Genomic DNA, 22,246 nt, shown 5'->3' with positions numbered 1-22,246 from the left:
AGGTTCTTCAGCTTGCCAGAGGCAGCTGAGAGAAACTATGACTGAGACAGTCTGGATGTTTTCTTGGTCCTCTTTCAAAATGAGAACTAGCTAACAGCAAACAAAGCCAGGTAGCCAGCTGAACCAAAGGGAAGGGATTTGTGTGCATGTGTGTCCCAGGGTCAAACCATGAGAACACAGCCATGCTGCACAGAATGTAGTTACGTGGTGGAACTCAGAAGTCTGATAAAATGAAATAAGGAGCATTTATTGTCTACGACTTCTGTCCTCTAGAGGTTTTTAAACAAATCTTAACTACCATGCTTCTTAAATAGGAAACCCATTGCTTATTTGAACAGTGCAGGAGGTGTAAATGACAAAAAAAATGAGAGAGAAAGTTCATTGACTTGCAGCTTTTGCAGCTCCAGGAACAGACACTGTGTAGACAGAATAGTAGCTCAGGAGTGACAAGGACTGGTGTTGGGCAAAGTAACATCTGTCTGAGAAAAAACATCTGGACTGCTGCAGCATTCAGTGAGGAGTAAAATTTATCTTGAAGATTTTCCCTGTGGACTGTCAAAAATGCAGTTTTTACACAGAATTGTTTTATAGCAGTTCAATATAATTGCATCAGAAATTTTAAGGGTACTGCAAAGTGGCTATCACAGATACTCTTTTAGGGAGTTTTGCCATTAGCATCATATCAAAACACTAAATAAAATATTCAAAACACTTCCAAAAATCCATTTGAGAACCAGACCACACCTCATATTTGAGATCAATACACAGAGGCCTTCCCACTTACTCAGTATCCAGGGGTTTGGATTCTATTTTGGATATTCTCAGCTGCACTTGGGCCACGATGAAATGCTACAGAAAGCTGTGATCCCACCCTCACAGATGTTCAAGCAGCAGCCTGGCTGATATAGCTCATAAATTCAGAGTAGGGGGGTGGCTGGAAAATGCTGCTTTCAGCTGTCCAATGTGAATGTCACAATGAATAGGCATATGGTTAAAAAAATCACAGACTGTTCTAACCTGTACCTGCAACTGAATGTTGGAGAAAATATGCCTTTCTGTTTCAAAGAATTATTTGTGTAACAGAAGTCATATGCCAGAATTGTAGCAGTGGTAACTGATTTCATATAAGCAAATGCTGCCTGATATAAAAGAATATGGTTGTTCCATCTTTAGGAAACAACATTTTTGAATTCAATCAACAAGCTTTTAAACACTTAGTGACATTAAAAAGAAAGTGACTAGCTTTAGGGTATATGAAGTATTGCAACTCCATAAAGTTTAAGCACTGGCAGGGAAAAAAGAGTAATTGCTAAAGCAAACAGCTCAGCAGCTGGTTTACTTGTGTTCATCAGCAAGTGGTGATGAGCATGATCCTACCCTGCATCCTTGCAGTGCAAGAAGAGATGGCCTATAACATAAGGGTACTGGAACTACAGAATGATCAAAATGGAGAGAGATTGGATATCAGGAAAGTTTTTTTCACTGAAATGGTGGTCAAGCATTGCAATAGGATGCTCAGGGAAGTCATAGAAACACGACAAGCATGAAGATGTGAGACATGGTTTAGGGACATGGTTTAGTGGTGGACTTGAAAGTTCTGGGTTAATGGTTGGACTTGGTGACCTTAGAAGTATTTTCCAAGCCTCAGGATTCTATGATCCTCTGATCCTGATACATGCTGCAATGTTTTCTGCACATCATTGCATCAGTAACGAAAGATGATACCCCTCTGTAATAATTCTGCAGCTCTCTGCAATTTAATTTGGTGAATGAGCAGCTCTCCTCTTTTGATCATCAGATGATGAGTGCCGCCTGTCTAAGTAAGGAGTCCGTGTTTTCAGATCGACCATGTACCTGCTGAGATCAAACAGCAGAGTCACCTTTCAGATCTAACATCATATATCCAGAGACACCCCTGCTATGACAGAAATTACTCATGCCTCTCATGATGAGGGATTTGCATTCATCCAGCAGGAGGTGAAAGAGGACACTTCCTTAGTATGTGCTAATGTTTCTGTGATCCAGCAGCACATGGGGAACCCTACAGCTCCACACTCCACAAATGCCCACCAAGACATAAGCTGTCTATTTATGAACCCACACTGTCCAGCAGAGAGGACAGTTTCAAGTCCTTCTCAATGTATAAAACTGAGGCTAAAGTCCATACAGCAACTACTCTAAAACCCTCTCTTATGTGTTGTGGTCTCTGGTCCCAGCAGCGAGCAATTCAGATGACTGCTTACGGCCTAGATCCCAACTCATCCTATCCACTGAACAAAGGAAAAAAAAAAAAAAAAACATGACACACAAATTAAAAATGGATAGTAAGTTCTCTGATCTCACTGCAGTGAGTAAAAATGACTTCTTGATTTGTGAGCAAAAATTAGCATATTCCTGTTTAAGTTATTAAAAAAAAAAAAAAAAAACAAAAGCAAAAATAAATCCAACACCTGGAAACATAGCTCTTAAAAGTTGCTTCATATGGGTCACCTATCAGTCTAAAAAATTCATCCCATTTGGAAAAATATATTAAATTCAATATATATTAGACTCAAATATCATAGAATCATAGCATGGATTGGGGTGGAAGGAACATTAAAGAACATCCAGTTTCGACCCCACAGTAATGGGCAGGGACACCTTCCACTAGACCAGGTTGCTCAAAGCCCCATCTAACGTGACCTTAACACTTCCAGGGATGGGGCTGCCACAGCTTCACTGGGCAGCCTTTGCCACTGCCTCACCACCCTCCCAGTAAAGAATTTCTTCCTAATCTAAACCTATCCTCTTTAAGCTTAAAACCATTACCCCTTTTACTGTGACTCCGTGCTTGTGTCAAAGGACCCTCTCCAGCTCTCCTGCAGCCCTTAGATGTACTGAAATGTGCTACGAGGTCTCTTTGAAGCCTTCTTTTCTCCAGGCTGAGCAGCCTCAACTTTCTTAGTCTGTCTATATATAGTAGACTCCAGTGGTTAAGCTAGAGACACACAGGAAATTAGTTGCATGCAGTGTCTCAGATACAGGGACAATATTCTCACCTGCCTACAAACAACAATTAAAATGCCCAGACACATGAATAAATGTTTTTTCTTAATCCTATTAAAATTCACCCATTACTAGGAATGCATTCTGTTAAATATATGGTTTGCCCTAAGTGTTATGCTACTGCATTTTACCTGGAATACTTAATTGCTTCCCAAGAATAGTAAATGGTTAAAAGCTCTTCGTACAAGAGCTGTGGAATAGTTTCTGTACATTTCACTGCAGTTCACTGCCTGCATTTACACCAAATGAAAAACTGACTTTCAGGAAAGAAAAAAACAAAAAAAAAAAAAAAAAAAGGAAAATGCACAGGAGAAGCAGATAAGCTATATAGATCCTAGAAGGCAAATGTGGAACTAGTGTTACAAAGAAGAAGCTGTCTGCTGCAAGAGAGCGCAAAGTACCTCAGAGATGTCAAAATACGAAGGTAGAGAGATAGAGATTCCTCAGGTTAATGGTCTGATAATATCACTGCTGAGACCTGGAAAGCCATTGCCTCAACATCCATTTCTGGCAATGTTGATATAAACTCCGCAGGGGTGGGGCTAGGGGCAAATTCTGGGACTTTGCCTGCCAGGCTGATGAAAGAAGGAAAATCTATTTCACTGCTTAAAAGACAAGAGTGGCTTTTGGTGCAGGAGGTCAGACAGATACCCATGTAAGTTGCTGTATAAGAGTAGTCTCGAAAAGGACTACTGAAATGAAAACCAGATAAGGGCCTGGAACAAGATCCTACAGTCTATTAATGCCCCCGGATAGTGTAAGAGAGACACATGGGAACTCAGATATAAGGAAAGTGGGGGGGAGGGGGGAGCAGGGGGAGTTTGCAGTGTTGACAACAAATATGTTTGTTCTATGGTAGGTAAAAAACCCCTCAGAACAAAAAGCTCTTGCAGGCTGATATGGGTAGAAAAGCTTGTTTGTGGTGAATACAATGGGGAATTTGTTCACATTGATGCAGACAACCCCATCACTTGAAAGATGAAGTCGTTGTTTTGACCCTGTTCACTCCATGTTATCAAGTCAACCCAACTGGGCATTTAATCCCCCAGGACTAAGGAAATCCATCTCTCTCCCCTCTTGTGAAAAAAGTTAAACTGACTGCTCTGGGTGTATTTCCAGCAGACTTAGGCCCAGCAGGTGCTGGGTGTGTGCTGCATCCTGTTCATGGCTGATTGCATTTTGCAAGTGTTGCTATCAGTGCAAATGAGAAAGCTGCTCCACACATGGTCCCCGACCAGTGTTTTCTTCATTTCAGGCTAAATCCGTAGCTAGAAATGGAATTTTTAAGTTCTTCTCTACCATAATTTAGGTTGCAGTCATTTCTATGAAGCCTTCTGGTACAAAAAGCCTTTCAGGTCATATGAAACACAATGAAACACAAAGAGTATGAAGCACAATTAATCAAAAATTACTGTCTCGAAAAAGAAGAAAAATGAGCACTGTCTTCTGATTCTCTGTAAAAAATCTGCCTCCATGAAAATTTCAGGTGGACATTCTAGGAAGAGACAAGGATGAATTCTTAACCTGGTGAGACCCCAAACAGCAAAAGCATGAGAAATATCTGACTGAAACCACTCCTTAGGCTGATAATTATATGCTGGATGTAGTTTGCTGTTAGAGCTGGGCTTTTCCAGGTTACAAGGACAGGAATAACATTCTGGATTGAGACAGTGCTCTAGGACAAGCATCCAAGGTCCTATTCCAATTTTACTACTGGCATAACATGGGATCCCTTTCATGTCATATAAGCATCCTCAGTTCTCTATCTCTGAGAACACAGGAAATGAGTTTGGAGTTAAATAATTCTCTGGGTTAAATAATTTAGGCTTCTAGAAGGAAAGGCCAGCTTGCAAGTGTTATTTTAAAATTAATAAAACAGTACAGGTATTCAAAAAGTGGCAAGAAGCAATAACCCTATCCAGGCACCTTATATTTTTTAAACATTGCAGAAAAGGAATTAATGTATTTCAAGGATGGAAAGTACTTGCTCTCCCAATAACATACTAGAGATCCTACCCAAATATCCAGCAAATCTAGTTCTACGTCTGATAGTACTCTACACCTTTGCAGGTTGTATCCAGTCCACAGGTCTCAGATTCAAACCCCGTGAGATAACATTGTGTCCAAACATTCCTTCCAATCTGGTCTGTAAAAAGTTTCTCCTGTAATAATAAGGTGCTAAGCATTCCACTAAATATTTCTGGATGGGCAGAACCTGTCTTTACCATGGGAGTCCTCTGTCTTGAATGATGTCAGGAGAACATTGCAGTCAGTCAGTCAGGAATAACTACACTAAATATTTTTTATCTTGTGGTCATCATCCTTAATGAACGATCCAGAAGAAGATGGGGGTCAAAGACAGGATGAAAAGTAAGTGATATTGGTTTCAGGGCAGCAGAGAACAGAACAGTCAAGGAGGTCAGAACAAGGGTGCGTGGTTCTATGGGTGTATGAGTGATGGGCTCAGAACAGAAAATTAAGGATGTCTGGTAGCTATGAAAGAACAGGGAGCCAGAAGAATAACCTTCTAGAGCAAGACAGCTGCTGAATAAAGTCATCTCATAAGGTGTACTAGTGGCAGAAAAGTGGTAGTAGAGCCTCTGAATTTACATGATGGGAAAATGAGAGACAGATGTAGGGGTAGAAATAGGAGTGAGGAGGAGAGAGGAAGAAAACAGAGACCTTGAAGATGGAAAGATGTGGGAATAAATTTCAAGCAAATGTGCAAACAGTAATGGATAATAATAGCACTCAGATGTTATGTAAGATCTTCTGTATTTGCTGAGGAAACAACAAACTTCAGGCTTAGTAAAAGAAGATGGGTGGGTTTATGACAGGAACGTTTGTGTACAAAGTAACAGCAGGCTTTTTCAGCAGAGGCTAGATTTACATCCTATACAAAGATATCGCGGAACAACAGAATGGTTGATATTGAAAGGATCTTAAAGATCATTCCATTCTAGCCCCCTGCCATGGGCAAGGACATGTTCCTCTAGACCAGTCTGTTCAGGTCCTCATCTAACATGACCTTGAATGCTTCCAGGGGTGGGGCAGACACAACTTCCATGCAAAACCTGTGCCAGTGCCTAACCACCCTCATAGTGAAGAATTTCTTCCTAATATCTAATCTGAACCTAACTTCTTTCTGTTTAAAACCATTATTCCTTATCCTATCAGTACAAAAGAATACATCTCAAAATAATGCCTGTCTGGGAATACCAAACAATCACACACTTTAGGTTGTGAAAGCTCTACAAGAAACAAGCCCAGGGACAAGGGCAGCTTCTGTTTACATCCGGGCTGGCACTCTTTTCACAAGTCCTGAGGAAGGACCAGAGCTCTGAAGATGCTGCCTGAGGTAGAGTACATCAAGGACACATCCATTCTTGTCTTATTGCCCAGAAACACACTCATCTCTCATAATCAGCAAGACAGCAGCAAAACTGTCTGGCATAGCACCATGTTTTCATTTTTCTTCATTTAATTGTACTCTGTCCCATGGCACGGATCAACAAGCAAACAACAACATGCAAAAAAGAAACTAAGAGATCATCAGCAGGTCTGACTGGGGAGATTTACTTCTTGAGAGCTGGCACAGAGCCAGATACATCGATGGTGGGACTTGCTAAGGGACATGGAGGCAGCGCTGGGTTTTGTAAACAATTCCAAGAGGCCAGAAAACCAAAATCTGAAATAAATAATCTTTCAATTTCACATTACTGACATAAAACTCCACTGGAGAAACTGATTCAGCTCCGAGATGGCATTGCGCAACACTTCAACCTCAACCAGAGCTTGCACAAACAGAAATTTACAAGAACGGAGCAAGGCCAGATTTCATATTTTCCCAACCTGGCAAAGGAATTCTGTGGCTTAACTGAAATGGCTTTTCTGACACATCATATCTTAATTCTCACTCATTCCTCCTCTCCATCCCTCCCAGGATCTATTCTCCCACTCCCCCCCCCCCAAATCAGACTATTTCCTTGAACAGCACAACATTTCAATCCAATCTTAATCTGATTCCCCAAGAGGTGCAGAGTCCCCTTTTCCCTCTCTCCTTGGCACCTGCTATCTCTACAGCAGAGACTGAACCTGTTCTCCTGTGTGCGGGCTCTTGGCGCTGGCTTGGCCATTTTCTTACTGTGGCATGGCCTTCTCACACTGTAAAGAACTGCTGAAGAGTGACTTGTTTCACCATTGCCCAGCTCCCGCGATAAGATCTGGAAAGACAATGGGCCATGACGATCTGTGGAGGACCTCCCCTGAAGGTCCCTAGCGAGGGCAGCCACTGCGCTCTGTCGTGCCGCCATCGCAGCCCAGAGGCCCTCAGTGCAGAGCTGCGCGTGCCGCCGAGCACTCGCACGCACCACTGCGCATGTGGCGAGCGGGCCACAGTAGCCACGGTGGCCATGGTAGCCACGGTGGCCAGGCTGGCATGCCCTAAAGTGCTGAGCCTTAGAGGGCCACTCATCCTGCTGGCAGAGGGAAGAAGTGAGCTCTCCGCGGGACCCCGCAGGTTCTTGGTGGTGATTCCCTGTCTTGCTTTCTGTAATTCTTGGCTTTTTCCTATTTTTCTGTGTTATTCCTTGCTCTTTTCTTTGATAATGAATAAAAGTGAATTATCGCTTTGATTGCCAAATTTGACCTCGTTTGTGTCTATTCGCTCTGGCTATTAGAATCCGTCCTCCCCCACCCTCCCCCGTGTTTGCACCTTAGGAGAGATCCAAAGTGGGACACAGACATCTGCAAGATGCAAGAAAAAATTTTGCTCAGTGGTTAAACTCATGCATTTGGCAAGACAGCAGGAAGGAGAGAGAATGGTGTGTCCTTGTCATGGATTTCTCCAAAAGTCATGGTAATCCTCCAGCAAAACCCTTTGACAACAGATGCGACTCTGCCACCCCAGGAAGATTCCAGGGGCTGGACCACAGTGCCAATCCCATTTACAAAAGGCAAAGGAGACAACCAGGAGCAATAACATGGTTCATGGATACATCATCCTGAGATAAGAAACCCTAGGACCACAGCTGAGTAATATGCAGCCTTGTCCTCCGTGAATGTCAAGGACCTAAAAAAAGTTTTAAGAATGGTTAGCACCATATTAAATATTGATCAGCTTTTTCATGCTCAAGTGAGTGATTTTACCAAGATCATGCAGCGGTGGCAAAACCCTGGAATAGACAACACCATGAAGAAAGGCCTCTCACTCAGAAATTGCCTCGTTGACATAACAACTGCATATTTATTTAATGCTGTTGCTTACAACATACCTGTGAGACACAAGGGGTACTTGGAGGTCATCTTGCTCATTCCACAACATATACAGAGTTATCCAAAGACATGGGATGCAATGCAATGAGACACCAATGTTTATTTAATTAGATTTGGATGAGGCATTCATTCCTTGGCTGAGAATGGAGAATGGGGAATGAGGAAAATGTGCCCACCTCACTGAAGAAGCTTAAGTAAGAAGAAAGCAAATTGGAGGGTCTGAAAAAGCACAAACATGTTGCTTTTATCTAACATGCAAATCCTATCCACTGCTCTCCAGTTTTATCCAACTTCCTGCTGACTCTACTATATGTTGCTGGTGTTATTCCTTCTGTGAAGATTTTTGTCCTATCTGCTCTTCAGACTAGATACCTGCATTGTACTCATTTTAGATTTAAACCCAAAATTTGTCCAGAAACTTCATCTGAACCTGAAGCCTAATGATCACTTTCCTTTGCAATATTTTATGTATCTGTCAAGATAAACCATAGTCAGGTTTTGATGCATATTTCATGTCGCTTAGAATTATGGTCTCTGCTACAGTGATAAACAAGATCATTTGCCTAATTTTACTATTGCTAAAAAGTTATGATCTGCTGATAACTTCTAGATTTATGTATTGTAAGGGAGGACACTCTCTTATAAGCAAGTCTCAATTTTAGCAAAAAATTATTTTTTCCGTGCAACAAGTCCTTGCTATCCATCAGGGTGTATTTCAGGATCTGCCAGTGTATTTAGACATACTCTGTAGTTTGGCACAGTAGGGGATCAAAACACTATTTCAGGATTGCTGACACTTTGTCAATGTAAGTGATTTCAGAAGGTAGCTTTCTTATATATTTTTGATAGACTAAAGATGAATTTTTTCAAAAATGAACAGCAAGAGACACATGGTGAATGGGGAGTTGATAACTGTGAAAAAAGCAGCATCAACAAGTAACTGGGTCCCCAGCTTTCTAGGGACTTCTGCTGTGGAATCTGGCTTCTTGCCTCTTCCCTTCAACTTTTTCTTCTAAAGAGTGATAAAATGGTGCTACTAATTCCTGACACAAGGAGGAAGATAGAAGCTCTGTCCAGACGAGATGGCAGTGCTGCAGCAAATGTGTCTGATGCTCTTGTGAAGGAGTAGCCTAGCAGAAAACTTTCATGCGATTTTTCCCTGCTAGGAAAACACAGCAAAGATGACTCCATTTTGCAACTTTGCCATGGCAAGACATGATTTCTTGAAAATCCAGAAAACAATGGTTAATTTAACAAAGGGTTTGTATAAGAACAGAGATGCTGTGAGGAATACACAGGAGTTAATGCCTTGGTTCACATGGAATGAGTAAGTAACAGAAGGTGAAGCAAGAAATTGAGGACCTGTCCTATGTAATTTTTGGTGCTTCTGATGGAGACTTTTTCATGTCAGAAATAAGGAGTGGTCTGGGTTGGTAGGGACATTAAAGATCGTCTAGTTTCAACCTCCCAACCTTGGGCAGTGATATCACCTATTAGATCAGGCTCCCTGGAGCCCCATCCAACCTGGCCTTGAACTTTTCCAGGGATGGGGCTACCACAGCTTCTCTGGTCCAGTATTTTACCACCCTCACAGTGAATAATTTCTTCCTAATCCCTAATCTAAACCTGCTTTCTTTCAGGTCAAAGCCATTCCCACTTGTCCTATCCCTATATGCCCTTGTCAAAAGTCCCTCTCCAGCTCTCCTGTAGCACCTTTAGGCACTGGAAGGCTCTCTAAGGTCTCCCTGGAGATTTTTCTTCTACAGGCTGCACTACCCCGAATCTCTCAATCTGTCTTCATAGAAGAGTCGCTCCAACCCTCTGATCATCTTTGTGGCCTCCTCTGAACCTGCTCTGACACTTCCATGTCCTTCTTGTGCTGAGGGCTCTAGACCTCAATGCTGTACTCCAGGTGAAAGTACAATATTCATTTAGCTGTCCTGTTTTCATGATAGGCTTGGCAGTTACAGCTGAGATAACTTCTCTCTGTGTTGTCACTTGGTAGGATAATTTCTTATTCTGTCCCCAGATTCTCATGTAATGAGGCAGGATGTTGTCAAGTAGATTTTGAGGTGCTGAGTTTCACCCATAGGGTGAAGACACTACAAAGGCACATGATACAGTTATAGCCAGCAGCATCTGTAAAACATGTTCTAGGCAGGCTTGTGCAGGTGCGAGATGACAGTCATCATAACTAGGGTACAATCATTCAGTTCCCCATCCCTCTTAACAATTTCCAGCTGATGGCTCCATGGGTTGTCATTTTAAAAACAAGTGGAAGACCCTCATCAAACTAGCCCCTTGTGCCCTCCTATCCAGGGGTATCTAGAAAAATCTACTGACCTTCAGAGAGCAATTTAGGCCTAATGCTCTGATATTAAACTGTCAGGTGTGTATTAAAAACACTCATTTAGTCTGAGGTGAATGGGAGGTTAAGTAAGGTCAAAGAGTGCCTGCTTGACTTACGTCAAAAAGTTATTCTGTTATTTTTTTTGGTTGATCTTGATTCTTTCCTTGCAAATGACAACACTATTATTAATGTTAATTAGCCTAGGCCAAGTAATGGGATCGCTGCGGAAGGAACAGCTTTGATGTGTGCAAGTAACATCTAATATGTAGTGTAATAGTGCTCTGTTACTACTCAATAAAAATATATTTCCAGTGATTAAATGCAGGAACTGGAATTTCAGTCCCATTAAGTTAATGGCAGAACTCCCAGTAACTACAATGGGATGAGCAGTGTTCACTTTTATAAAAATCCACTCATTTCACCCTTTTTTACATTTGAGTAAGCTAAAGGAAATGTCACTGTGCCATGCCAAAGACCTTATTTACTCTTTTCTACAATTCTTGTCTTCTCTGTCCTCAGTTTTAAGAATCAGATCTCTGTTTTTATCACTCCATCTTACCATCATTGAGCCATGCTGTTCAACAGACATGTATCATGTTACTTAAGCAACACAAACTTCGTTTCAGATTCTTAGATTGGGTCAGTAATTGCACCTGTTTCTTTAATTTTTTAAATATCATACATAAATTAAACTAGTATTGGCCCAGAATAGGAGCATGCACTCATGCTTTTACGTCCATTTAAATAAATTTCTTCATCTTAACCTCAACAATTTAAAGACAGACACATTCTATTTCTAACCAAACTTTTTTTTTTTTAAGATAATTCAAAATTTTATATTTAGGGTTCAAAATATCCACTGTTGTAAGTGGAAAAAAGTTCTAATCAGAAGAAATTGTTGGGTAAAAACACCTCCACAGGTCTCTTCCTTACTGAGCAATCCCAACTGAATGTCTTCTGCACGAGTGCATGTCAACACTTTTCAGGATGAACAAGTTGTGTAATTCAGCTAGGATGCCCCTACCATTTCCAATGTACTTTGGACAACCCACTCATATGTTAACAGTATGTCTGATGCATGTGGTAGACAATAGACTTATTCAACAGATCTAGGCATCAGCACAGGTGTGGTAGATCTCATGGACCCCTAATACTTCAGTCCTGTAACTCATGGATTTCCTATAGCATAGAATCATAGAATATTTTGGTTGGAAGGGGTCTTAGAGACTATATAGCTCCAGCCTCCTGGCCCATGGGAACGATACCTTCCTAGCCTTGAACACTTCCAGGGATGGGGCAGTCACAACTTCTTTGGGAAACCTGTGCCAGTGCCTCACCACCCTCACAGGAAAGATTTTTTTCCTAGTATTGAATGTCAGCCTGCCCTCTGTCAGTTTGAAGTCTTTCCCTGCCACTTCATGCCCTTGTTCAGAAGTCCCTCTTCAGCTCTCTCGCAGCCCCTTTAGGTACTGCATGATAATCCAGGTCTTCTCAGAATCTTCTCTTCTTCAGACTGAACAAGCCTAACTCTTTCAACCTGTTTTCATATCCACCAGGTATGACCAGAAAGTCTGAAATGTGTATGGTGGATTGAGTTTCCATATGTGCAGGCCTAAATAAGGCTGCACAGACTAAAAATAACCCAGAAAGTTCAGCCTTGAGCAAACTTTCACATTAGTCAGCAGAGCTCTAAACACAGCCACATCTTTTGTTCTGTCTATATAAATCTTGCCTGAGACTTTCTGTGGCATTGTGCATAAATAATATTGTGCTTCCATTCCCTGTCTGCATTGATCCACACTGGCCTTTACAACTACATCTTGTGTGACCCTGCTGTTAGAGGTAAAACCTATCTGAAAAAGAGCTGAAATCCAGAGTATAAAGCAAAGTTTACTATGTTGCGACTGTCACCCTTGATCTGCCCAAGTGCCTTTGGTGAATTGCTCCCAGCTCAGGTAGGGTTTTCTTACCCGAGAGGTCCCAACAGAACGGGAATCACTTCACACAGCATTCTTTTAATCTTCCTTCCTACATAAATTCCTCCAAATCCATTATCTTGCCTGAAAGGAGAATATTGTTTTGCAAAACAAATAAATACTTTTTAAAAAAGGGCGTTTCATCTAATATATCTTAATTGCCATAACATTTAAAGAATATATATGATTCCCTTAATTCAAAAGGGTAATGAATCATTTTTAATCATACAAAAATGTCATGTCCTATGGTGGTAAGCAGCCTAAAAAGCCCAGGAGAAGTTGGTAGGCATATGCTGGCTTGTTCTTTCCGTCGCGTGAAAAAAATGCACGAGCCTGCTGCTGTCTCCTGACTGTACATGCCAGTCTTAACTTTGGAGAAGTAATCACTTGCTCCTCAACTCATTCCTCTCTTCCTGTCATTTGATTGCAGATTCCAGATGGGTTTGGTAGCCAGTAATTACTTTTATAACTAGAATTCACTTGCAATACATCAGGTTAAAGTTAATGGCATTCTGTACAGACACTCATAATCTTTTCTAACTTCTCTCCCATGCCAATGTAATGGTATTTCTTTAATACTAACCAAACAGTGACCTCTTATCTTCATTTCTATTTTTTTGACAGCGGGTATGTGGGAAGGAACAATTTACATTTTTCCAGGCTCCTCACTCTCCTTCACTATGTTTATTAAATTTGTATGTGTTACTTTTATTTCTTAGTGCCAGTGGATTTTTCTTCTAATTACAGCAATCTGATTTCAGTTTATTTAAATGCTGATTTATGTTTATGCTATCCCCTGGTATCAATTTCACTCCAACTAGATCCCACTGTAACTTAATTACTTGTAGTCTTGTCATTCCAAACTAATGCTAATTAAAACAGTTTTATTACTGGAAGGTATTAAAGATTAACCCCTCCACTGTTCTGTAGGAAAGAAACTAAAGTTAAGGTGAGGAAAAAGAAGGTTTACAAAACCAGAGAAAAGAATGCATAGGAATGTCCACTACATCTGTTTTGTTTGATCACACAGTGTGCTGTAGTTGCCTAAGGTTCACAGCCTAGTTTTATTGCCTGGTCTGGTGATCTCTTCCTGTTCTCACCCCTGTTGTTTCTATTTCCTCCTCTTTAACCTTGTCTGGGTGCAAGAGTTGCAGAAGGTGCACACCTAATAGTAGCCAGCCTCTCCTCTCTTCATGTCCCCGTGTCCCTCTTCCTCTCCCTCTGCCACACCTCTCCACACCTCCTCTCAGCTGTATCTCACTTTCTCTACCTCCTCCTCTTCATCACATATCCCACTCTTTGCCATTCTCTCAAATCCCACACTTGTTCACATTCAAGAAAAGCAGTGTTTTAATCCAATCATCCTCCCTGTAGGCTTAGCATGGATGGAGATCTCTGTCAATGCATTGTTCACTGCTATTCCATTGTGTCCAGCAGAAGATGAAGCTGAAGCACTGACCAGCCTACATTTTTAATAGCAAGGGTTTGCAACGAAAGAGAGATCAATCCTCATGAAGGTGTGTTGGGGTGAGTTTGAGTTAGATGTTAAGAAAAGTTCCTTCACCCAGTGAGTATCTGGGCACTGGAACAGGCTCCCCAGGGTAGCGGTCACAGCACCAAGTGTGGTGTTCAAGAGTTCAAGAAGCATTTAGAAAATACTCTCAGGTACATGGTCTGCATTTTGGGGCTGTCCTGTGAAGGGCCAGGAGCTAGACTCAGTGATCCTTGTTGGTCCCTTTCAGGATAATCTACAAGGTGTTTTTTTTTTTTCTATGTGAATTTGAGATGATAACAGACTATATTGCAATAATGGAATATATTGCTATGAGTCTTCAAGCAAACTAGGGGAGTTAGTAGGCTGATAAAGCACCAGCTGAGTGCAATTATGTCCTGTGCAGTGCTTGTAAACTTTACCTGCCTCTTCAATGCTTCCCATAAATCCCCCTGATTCCAGCATACCACTGTGACTTCCCAAAATCCCTCCCCATCTCAGACACAGCTTTATTTTCCTCAACCTTATTCCTAAATTCACCTTTGCAGAAATGCTAATAAACTAACTCAGTTATTTCAAGAAAATCCCCAAGTCCTTACTCTTTAATACTAAAATAACTCCACATATATCTTTACAGGCTTACATATGCACATGTATGCAAATGTCCACAATATTGTACTCAGGTGTTTGGCTTTCCAGCACAGTTTTTTGGCTGGTTGCCAGGTAACTGGAACACTTTTGATACACATATGCTGAAGACATATTTAATTGTTTTTCATATGTACCCAAATTAGGAGCTGGAGAAGGCTACTGTTATTTCTGCTGATGAGAAAGTGACATCTGTGGGAACACAGAAAGCTACAGAGTGTGTCAGTCTGGGGCTAATTGATTTATAAAACTTGCCTACAGACAGATGTGAACAAACACTTCTGACAAACAGCATGATTATAAATTAGCTTCTTCTTTTTATAGGAGGTAGGCTAAAAACACACAGCAAGGATCAGTAATGGGTGCAGGAGACACATTATTTATTTTCTGCATCCAATGAAGCACAGCAATTGTACTCTTGTTCTGTGGGCTGGTTTCCTGTTGGAGTCTGGGAGTCGGGGAAAAAGAGCTGAAGAATGAGGATGTCTCTACAAAATGGGAAGCATATTGCAGTATCCCAGGAAAAGATGTAAATTTGATCTCTCTGAGATCTCTGTCTGAATTTGTGGGTTTTTATCTGAAGTGGATAGGTCTGATTGTTATTAAGGAATTTCTGTGCTGTTTTCCTTAATGAAATTCACTCCTACACAGACCAAGCAACTTAATTTCAGGATTTGTGCTTTAGAGAAGAGCCATGAACTTCATCACATTGCTTTGATAAGTAAATAAAGTTGTGCAATTCCTTTGAATTGTCTCTTAAGTCAATGAATAACACCAACTGGTTTCCCCAGGAGAAGAATGGAGGGTGTGAAGGGAGGGGTGAGCCTAACAGACAACTGAAGTCCTCTGTGGGGTTACGTGAATGCTGAGACTACTCTCTAAAACAACTAAGCTATTTCCTCAATGTCCCAGAAGAAGATTATGGGGAAAAATGGAAAAAAGAATCCTATGTCTTCATACCTACATGAAAGAAAAAGAGTTCCACATACTATTGACTAGACGACAGTTTCACTTCATTTTCCCATATGTAAGCAGGAGGCAATAAGAAAAAGAATTGAAATTAATTTGGCTCAAAGTAGTGGAAATGAAATTTTAAAAAGTATTAAACATGAAAACAGATCACAGAAATTCACAATAAAGATTACATTATCTAAAGTCATTGGTAAAGCAAGTGGAGAAATTTGAAATACAAGTAAATAAGAATTTTCTTATCATCCCTTAAGCTCTCAACATTCCTATTTGGCCCTATCTGGCTTCTACTGGTTCCATTACCAAGCATGAGGCAGCAACAACAGGGACTAATAGAGAGGAGTATGCTGTGTATGCCTACATTTTATACAGAGGGAAAGCTTCATCACAGTTCCAGAGGGAGAGGCAATGCTCAATATTTCCTCTACAATGCTTTCCACTACCACACAAAGAAATCTCAGTGAGAGAGAGCACACAAGTGCTAAGTGCACCAGCATAAGGGTAAAAATGGAAAAAAAAAAAAAAAAACAACCTCAGAAAAGTCTTTATTCATCAGTCTTCAGATTTACAGCCTTCAAGTTCTGGGAGGGTGGGTGCTCAGCATAAGCAGCAGCAGACACGGCTGCTCCTCAGCTAGGACATGACCTTCGCTGACTGCCCAACCCTGGGTATGCAGATGATGGGAGAAGGGCAGGGAAAGTTCCTGCTGCTCAGTTCTTGTGGCACTGCCCTTGTACAGCTGCCTTGTACAATTCAAAGCAACAACACTCAACATTGGATCTGTGAAAGGGCAGTGAGCAGCCAGCAGCAATTGTGGCAGCCAGTGAGGGATTTTTGAGGACGAAAGCTGAGTGCAATCAAGGAGAGGTAGGCAAAGCAGTCCCCAGACATGTGGCTTCTGGGAACAGGTAGATACAGAGGTAGACTCTTGCAGGCAAAGGCTTGTTGGATTCATGAGGGTTCATGGTGTTTACCCTGCTGAGGGTCAGTGGTGCAGTGCGGTTTAGTACTGAGGGTCCTGTTGCCCTCACTGGCATCCAGCAGAACCTGGTATGAGGAAGACGAAATACAAGCAAAATGAGGTCCCAAAACTCATACAGACTGAGACTGTATGCAATCTAGGCTGAAATCTTGGCAGACAGGACATGCCAGTGGGACACAGGACTTCGAGTATTCCTGGGAAGATGATGTTAATTATTCCTGTCATTAAGAGCAGCAGGAAATGAGTCTTTAAGAGCAGCTTGTCTTACATACAGACACACATAGCCACACACCCAGGCACAAGCCAAGGCAGGCTTTAGGAGAAAAGGTTGTTGTTCAGTGTAAAGGAAACTAAGTCAATATTATCTTTTAATAACAAATCCAAAAGGAGGTAAGCTGTCCCAAAGAATGAGCCAACAGAAAACATGATTCACAGGAATATGACAGATAAAGGGGCCTCAGTTGAACAAATTAGCATGTGCAAATATTTGGGCTGATGAGCTTGATGGAGATTTAAATTGTAGAGACCACATTAATAATTGACATCCCAAACTGGAGTTGCATAAAAAAGAACCTTTCCCAACCCAGGATTTTTTTTTTCCTGCCTTGTTTTATTTCACTTAGTAGAAAACATTTTTCCTTCATGCTGTGAGAAACAACCTTTTTTTTTCATCCCTGCGCTTGCTCTCACTTTTCTGATGACTGCTCTGAGTTTAATAAGATGCTGTCAGACATGTGCGGTTAAAGCTTGGGGTTGTGTTTCTGTTTTCTCTTGTTCTTGCACAACACAATTCCAACAGTGTCACTTTTACAAGGCATGATGTGACTCCTCACAGGAGCAGTGCAAGACAAAAACCAAGGTGTTGATGGAGCATCCCTCCCCTGCTGTGGGACATATGTGCAAGGAGACCCATCCGGGTTTTTCCAAAGTGCTCTCTAAATAGACAGGGCAGGAAGAATTGTTTTTTATGTATGGAAATTGCACAAGTTACCTTTTTTCTTTTCCCCTATAGAATCATAAAAAGGCTTGGGTTGGAAGGTATTTAAAGATCATGCAGTTCCAGCCCCCCTGCTACTGGCACGAATGTCATCCCCTAGATCAGATTGTCCCATTCAACCTGGCCTTGAACATATCATATGCTTTCATATTCTGTGCTTTTGTGTGTATAATACAATTAATGCTAGGATCATCTGAATGGGAGGCAAATTATGCACCTAAGGAGAAAAGGAGAGACTGAGACAAACTAGTTCTGCTTCGATTTGTTTCTTCATCCCAAGAAGAGAGAAGATGAAGTGCAATCCCTATTTTTATATGGCCACCTTGGTCTTTTTACTGCCACAAAAGCAAGGAAAAAAATAATGCAGGAAATTCCTGTGCTCCAGTGTATGGTTAACTCACAACTTTCAGGAGTGAATTAGCCTGCTAATGTCATAATATCTACTAAGTCAGTTAAAGCAAGGCAGCAAGGCTCTTCATTTTGTACTTATTATGCTTATCTCAATTGCTATTCACAGTCTGAAGCCTCACTTCCTTGCCATTTTATACTGATCACTGTGCTAGACTGAGGAAAAGCTTATGACCATATGGTAGCTTTTGGCTGCTCACCCATTCTCAGAATTTCACCCAGTTCTCATTGACTTTCAATGGCATCTGGATGACTAATTGCCACAGGCATCTCTCAAAACCTCAGCTACAGCACCCCAAAGTATGCAGGCTACTTTCAAGTTTAACCACACAAAACAGCAGGTTCCTGCCTCCAGGCGCTTGCACCTACTGTGAGATGCTTATCCCTAAGTGGTAAAGATAAGTCAAGCAAGGCAGGGTGGTTATGGCAAGTCTCAGGCCACAATGTGTAGCTGGAAGTTTTAGGAAGAGCTGCGCTAGTCCAATGAACATTATAATCCCCCTTACAGTGACCATCACCAGATGTAGCAGGAAAGGTGCTGAGCAGCCTGTGCCTTGAGCTGCAGGACTTATTTCGTGCTCTGCCACTGATGTCCAGTAGAGCCTCTGCCAGGTCATTTAACCCCTTTGCCATTTTTCTCTATTAGGTCACAAAGTTTTGAGAAAAGGACAGTGTTGAGAACAGTTTTCCATGGTCCATGTGCAAAGGAGTTTGTCTTGGAGACTCTGGCATTGGTTGGAATCTGACCTGGAAAAACTCTGGGAGAAATAACAGCAGCAAGTATTTCTGTGTTCTCAAAAGAGTTGTGTGGACCCATCTGCACAGTGTGAGCTGACAGTACCCAGGTAACTGACCTGAAAGTGGCTGCACTTGGTTTTGTCAAGGCTTTTTTTCCTTCACAGCCCCCCAGTTTCTGCAAGGCAAAGGAAATCCTTTTGAACAAGATGATTCAGAACAGAGGAAAACAACATGTCACGTAAACATCTATGTGAGGTAGGAAAAAGTAAAAAAGAAACTTCTATCCTAAACAACAGCAAGACCATTGCAGAGATCAGAATGGCCAGGGCTATAAAAAGCTTCTAAAAATGTATGTGCTGCTGTTGAATTGCTTTGCCCTTGTCTCCAGAGCTTCTCAGGGAATTGTATTCAATCTCAACTTTTATGAAGACGAGCCCAATGAAGATTTGGTCTGCAGCATTTCTGGCTGTAGTCTGAAATGTTGCTCAGGATGTCTTTAAAGATTTAAAAGGAATTTAGCTTCAGTGTTGTTTGTGTGTGATTATTGTTGGGTTTTTTTCCAAACCACAGAATTGCTGAGAGGTTTTATACCTTTTCTATTTTCTCCCTTCAAAGATTACGGATAGACTCATCACCTAATTATTTTGTTTCCATCTTGTAAACAAGATCTGGGGAATAAGATAGCAAAGAACATATTTCTGCTTGTATCTTACAACATGCCTACACTGAAAGAAATTATACATAACAAAATTTCATTCCAATTTCCTGCAACATGGCACCCTGTAAAATGGGAAATAAAAAAGAGGAGACGTGTTAGACATGGTCTGTTCTGTGTAGTTCTACCCTGCTCCGAAGGAGTGCTAAATGGAAAGTTTCAGTTTCAATAAACCTTTATTGACATATTTAGTAATATTAATAAATTATTCAAATAGAAAAAGAACAAAAGTTCCCATGAAAATATACACAGATGTTATTTAAGCAGCCCTTGCCTGGAATATAAGAAAGCCAGGTTTCTCACTTCTGGAAATCTGAAAAAATAAGTTGACTATGAAGCACAAAAAAAGGTTTTTTAATTGTTTTTTTTATTTAATTCATCTTTCTTTTCCAAATTCACTCAATACCAAATAAAGTAAATGTTTAAATGGTCATTTTTACAGTAAGGTTTTAAAAATTTTTTCTTGCAGTGTAATTTTAGCTGTCTATGCTCCTTCAAAAACAACTGGAATAATGGCCTATCTACATACATGTTCAAAGCATAATATAGAACATGTAATATACCACATATAGTATGTTATATACATCATCCGTTGTATAAATAAATAAAAAATAAAATATGACATTAAACAACAATCATCTGCAATATTTTCCCTATTCATTTCATAGTCTGGAAGCCATCTCATGAGCTTGAGAGTCTCTGTTGAGATCATGGGTCGAAAACATACATTCCTAAGGTAAATATTGCTACTCCTCAAATACATAGTTCCTGGACTGTCTAAAGAGATCGATGATAACACGCTGTGGTTATCAGTGCAAAGATATGAATATTCTGAATTTAAAAAATGCTTCCCATAATCAAATGTTAAATAAAGCATTACCATAGACAAACTTATAGTTTCTACTATATCAGGTCGTATATATCAAGAAAAGTGGGGGATATAAGTAAAACCTCCCTCATCAGACCTGCAGCCTGAGGATGGGAGGGGTATTTCCTGAGATAGACAAAACCAGAAAATGCGTGAGTTAGACAAATCAAGGCAAGTCTGTGAAGTACTATTTAATATTTCAGTTTTCCTTAATAAACATTCTTCCTTAAATGTCTGACTTCCAGTAGGAAAATGCAAATGGGGGCATTTGCCCTTGATGCTTCAGACTTGCATACATGACACTGCCTGAGTCCTGATTTGGCAAGAAAGAAATAGTCATCCTGATTTCAAAGGAAATCTCTGATATTGGGGCATCTTTAAGGTCTTAAAGATATCCATGGGATTCCAGCACACATTTAATCATGTGCCTATGCATTATTTATGAAGTGGGCCTAACAGCATAACTGAAGATTTCTGAAAGTCTCCAGTCCTCACAGACCTCAGGCTGTGCTTTCCCATTATCTCACCATTTTCTCTTGAGATTTTGGCAGTGATCTGTGTGTGTTAGTGCTGACTTTGAGCAGGATGAGAGATCACCCACTTTGGAAATGCTATGCACTTGCAGTGCCCAGCTGTGCTCATGATTTCTGCTCTCCCAGTTTTCCCCCTACAGAGAGAATGTAGAGGTATCAGGGCTCATGGGGAGTCTCCCCTCTGAAGTCTACAAGCATCTCCACCTCCATGGAACTCAAATCCACACAGCAGCCCACCACCTTTGCCTTTTCTTTATATAAAGTCTATAGAAGTAATGGATTTCTGAATAAATGGTGTTCCTGTAGCTTTTCCTCCAACAATTTCTTTTTGCTTATAAATTTTAGGTTCAGATTCAATTTCATTAAATGCATAGATGAGCTGCTGGACTCTAATGAAGACTGAGCATGGAAATATAATTCCATGCTTTTACTGGTCATTTCACCCAAAGGTGATGTCTTTCAAGGCTGAAAGGAATTCATCAAAGAAAAAGGTGATGGGGGAAGTCAGCCTCTTCTCACTGCCTGCTGCCAGTTCAGGGAGAAGTGAAATGAGCTGTCAGAGCTCAAAGGGAGTGTGAGAGGGAGACATGTCTGTAGTTCACTGTGCACCTTCTCCCTAGAGCCTCAGGAGTATGTTTTGATGGTGCAGTAATCAGAAAGATGAATTATCAGGTGCTCTGAACACACCACCAAAAGGCAAAGCCCTCCCTTTGCTGCCAAACCCTTATGTGAGCGGAGTTCATGCAATGACAAATCTTACAGAACCCCATCTGTGCAAAAGGGAACAGACCCCAACATCTTTCTCACTGGTGCTAGATAATCTCCTGCCCCATGGCAGGGTCTGAGTGTAGCACAGGACCTTCATTGACAAGACCACTTAATTTAATAATGAATTTCTTGCCATAAAGGCCACCAACCTAGGCCAACCCAGATCCCAAGGCTGCAATTTATATTGTCCTTGCTGCTCTGAAGACTCTCTCCTTGGTGCAGAAGACAGGTCCCCTGCTCCTCAAGGCAACCTTTCTTGATTGTTTAACATCACTTGCTCACCAGCAGCAAGCTTCAATGACAAAATAAAATTAAAAAAATCAGAATCACAGCATGGTTCTGGTTGGAAGGGATCTTAAAGATCGTCCCTTTCCAACCTCCCTGCCATGGACAGGGACACTTTTAGCAGTAGAAGCATTAAGGGTAAATCTGATCACTTCTAAAAGTACTAAAGGAGTATTTCAGAGTAAGGTGCATTTCACT

At 41.1% G+C, this 22,246-nt stretch overlaps 1 protein-coding gene and 1 long non-coding RNA gene across 2 annotated transcripts in view; one reads left to right on the top strand and one right to left on the bottom strand.

Annotated features, from left to right (window-relative positions):
- TENM4 (teneurin transmembrane protein 4) overlaps window positions 1-22,246 on the bottom strand; it is a 590,079-nt gene that overhangs the window by 528,292 nt on the left and 39,541 nt on the right. The gene's annotated exons all lie outside the window — the stretch shown is intronic.
- Window positions 18,581-19,401, top strand: LOC137466757 (uncharacterized). Its single transcript, XR_010995275.1, has 2 exons — window positions 18,581-18,967; window positions 19,044-19,401. It is a non-coding gene; the product is annotated as an uncharacterized lncRNA (long non-coding RNA).

This window comes from Anomalospiza imberbis, chromosome 2, assembly GCF_031753505.1.
Source record: "Anomalospiza imberbis isolate Cuckoo-Finch-1a 21T00152 chromosome 2, ASM3175350v1, whole genome shotgun sequence".
NCBI classification, from domain to species: Eukaryota; Metazoa; Chordata; class Aves; order Passeriformes; family Viduidae; genus Anomalospiza; species Anomalospiza imberbis.
The sequence above is the reverse complement of the archived record's forward strand: the minus strand, read 5'-3'. Positions and strand labels throughout refer to the sequence as shown.